The following is a 3,560-nucleotide window of genomic DNA, read 5'->3' as shown; positions in this document are numbered from 1 at the left end:
AACCAGATCTAATACACAAGGTGGTCTATGACATGAACAATTTATATTTTTAAACCTTAGTTTCATCTCCTATGAAGTGCAAGACTCATTGAGATAATATATGTATTCATTCCTAAGCAAGAGTCCTGCCTCTCCTATGAAGGCAGAACAATTTGGATCCTTGACTTAGAAGTTTTAGGGCATTTTTACAAACCCACTTAGGTCTGGGATGCTAAGGGGAAACATGCCTGTGGGCTGTTTCTCTGTCCTCTTCCTCAGTACACAGGGATACAGGACTTCCTGCTGCTCCATGCCAGGATGCAACAGAACCTGTCAACCTGCTCGTCCAGCACCTTCTCCAAGACAGATAAGAATGTAGTTCCTAGGCTCTCTCTCTGTTTTTGTTTATCTTTCTTTCTCCCAAAGCTGCATCACACAAAGATATACTTTAGTTGGTCAGGAAAAGGTTCTTAGAGGAAGTTGACCTGGGAGCCTATCTAAGGATGGGTAGATGTTTGGAAAGTAAAGCCAATTTAGAGCTTCAGTGCCGTGCATTTGAAACTAACCTAGTCCTCTGAGTGGGTTCTATTGTCTTTGGCAAGAATGGCCAGAGGATAAATGGCCTTCGTGCCATTTTTTATCTTGCCAGAGCCACAGATGCTGGCATAAGTTTTGAAATGCAGTGTGATTTCTCAGTGTCGCTTTTGGAGAAAGAAGTGTTTGCGCCTCACATGCGGATGCTGGACTAAAGGGGAGTGAATGGGGAAGGACACGGAACCTTTGTCTTCACACAGAAGCCCCTGGGGGCCTGGAGGACCAGATTAGGCTGGTCCCTGCTCTCGGGGAGAGCCCAGTTCCCACATGAGCACTGTTGTTCAGCTTCCAAGGCTAGAGCCACATCCATGAATCCCTTACCACAGCCCAAAGGGCATGCTTGTCCAACTTCCTGTCATCTACAGCTGTGTTGTTGGGGAAATCTGAGTGCATGCAGGATTAAATGTGGTTTTGTTAGCACATCAAATAATGACTGCCTAGATGTTTAGGCTATCATGCTATCTCACACCAAAGAAAAGACTCTGCAACTGTCAGATAAAGAGGGATTATTATGTGTTTGGAGGGTGCGTGGCTAAGGTTCACATCTGGTCAACACTGAGCAGGTTAGCCCAGGAAGAGAAAGAGGAGGGACCATCTCTGCTTCCATGAACATTAGGGCTGAACACTCAGACCACCAGGCTGGGGTCTCAGTCAGAAATGAGAATGCTGGCTGTTGGCATAGTCATGCTACCGGACTTATTTTTCTTTATAGACTATTCTCAGTAACTACTGTGTCTGTTATTCACATTTTTCTTCTTTGCTCAGCATGTTTCCATTTTTCTTAGAACCATGCTTTCCTACATGAGTTTGATTCTTTCAGTATACAAAATAGAAAGTTGTCTGGGTGGTAATTAAGAGAATGAATTGGAGTTATCTCTTAGCTGTTTGACTACTCCTTTAAGAGTTTGGTATAATGTTATAATAGTTAGCAAATAGCTTGCACATACTCTGTTTCCTCCACTTTATGTATTCCTGGCCTCTCCACGTGGCTGGTCCAACTCATCCTTGAGGTCTCAGTTTGTATGTCACTTACTCAAGGAAACCTTCTCTTACTCCTAGACTAGATTAGTTTGGCCTAATAGTCTCTCCTAATAGTCTGTGCTTTTCATTGCCACTCAGTTGTAGTTTAATAATTTTAAGATTTATTTACTGTTTGTTGCCCTGGCCAGACTCTGTACTACTGTATTTCCAAGGCCTAGTGTAGGATCAGACACAAAGTACTGAGTTAATATGTGTTGAAAATCATAATCACCATTTATTGTGCACCTACTGTATGCCAGTACTGCCTGTTCCTCTTTTAAAAACTGTGTATGTATGCACACATAATCTTTGTTAATACTGACAACATCTCTATAAAGAAAACTCGGTCACTCCCATTTTACAACTGGGAAACTGGGTTCAGTGTTAAGGGTAAGAATGTTCAGCAGCTTTTAAGGTTCAGGATATTCATTCCTAGTTATCTAGAAAAATATCTTAAAGACAAAGAGGCTAAAAGTTGAGAACATTTTCTCCTTGTATGGGCAAGGTTGAGTAAGGTGTTCTTTGGGGAGCAGGAGGTGGGGAAAAATGATGAGGAATGAGAGCTTTATTTCACTTTCTTTTTTTAAAAAAATTCTTTATTGTTGAAAGTATTACATATGTCCCCTTTTATCCCTCAATGACCCCCTACAGCCTCTCCCTGTCCGCCCACCACAGGCCTTCACTGCCCCATTGTCTGTGTCCATGGGACATGCATATATGCATACAAGATCCTTGGTTTATTAACTCCCACCCACCCACCCTCCCCTGCCTTCCCTCTGAGTTTCCGCACTCTGTTCCATGGTTCCATGTCTCTGGATCCACTCCGTTCATCAGCTTATTTTGTTACTAGATTCCACACATGAGTGAGATCATGGGATACTTTGTTTCTCTGACTGACTTATTTCTCTTATTTCTCTGCAAGAGCTCTGGGAACAGTTGACTCAGCCAGACATGAGGAGAGGACAGTTGACCACAGCACAATAGTCAGGCTGTGAGGAAAGGTAAGTTAACTCACCAAGTGCACGAGAAGAAGCCAGTTCACCCGGCCAGAGCATGAGGAGAATCAGTTCACTCTGCAAGAGCTCTGGGAACAATTCACTCGGCAAAACATGAGGAGAGGACAGTTCACCACAGCACACTAGCCAGGACATGACAAGCTAGTTCACTCCCCAAGAAGCATGAGAGGAAGACAGTTCACCGACCAGAGCATGAGGAGAATCAGTTCACTCTGCAAGAGCTCTGGGAACAGTTCACTCAGCCAGACATGAGGAGAGGACAGTTCACCACAGCACACTAGCCAGGCCATGACAAGCTACTTCACTCAACAAGTGCATGAGAGGAAGACAGTTCACCCGGCCAGAGCATGAGGAGAATAAGTTCACTCTGCAAGAGCTCTGGGAACACTTCACTCAGCCAGATATGAGGAGAGGACAGTCCACCACAACACACTAGCGAGGCCATGACAAGCTACTTCACTCAACAAGTGCATGAGAGGAAGACAGTTCACCCGGCCAGAGCATGAGGAGAATAAGTTCACTCTGCAAGAGCTCTGGGAACAATTCACTCGGCCAGACATGAGGAGAGGACAATTCACAACAGCCAACTAGCCAGGATATGAGAAAAGGTAAGTTAACTCACCAAGTGCATGAGAAGAAGCCTGTTCACTGGCCAGAGCATGAGGAGAATCAGTTCACTCTGCAAGAGCTCTGGGAACAGTTTACTCAGCCAGACATGAGGAGAGGACTGTTCACCACATCACAAAGCCAGGCCAAGACTAGCTAGTTCACTCACCAAGAACATGAGAGAAGACAGTTCACCCGGCCAGAGCATGAGGAGAATAAGTTCACTCTGCAAGAGCTCTGGGAACAGTTCACTCAGCCCGACATGAGGAGAGGACAGTTCACCACAGCACACTAGCCAGGCCATGACAAGCTACTTCTCTCAACAAGTGCATGAGAGGAAGACAG

This window comes from Myotis lucifugus, unplaced genomic scaffold (assembly GCF_000147115.1).
Source record: "Myotis lucifugus unplaced genomic scaffold, Myoluc2.0 scaffold_81, whole genome shotgun sequence".
In the NCBI taxonomy this organism is placed as follows: domain Eukaryota; kingdom Metazoa; phylum Chordata; class Mammalia; order Chiroptera; family Vespertilionidae; genus Myotis; species Myotis lucifugus.
The sequence above is the reverse complement of the archived record's forward strand: the minus strand, read 5'-3'. Positions refer to the sequence as shown.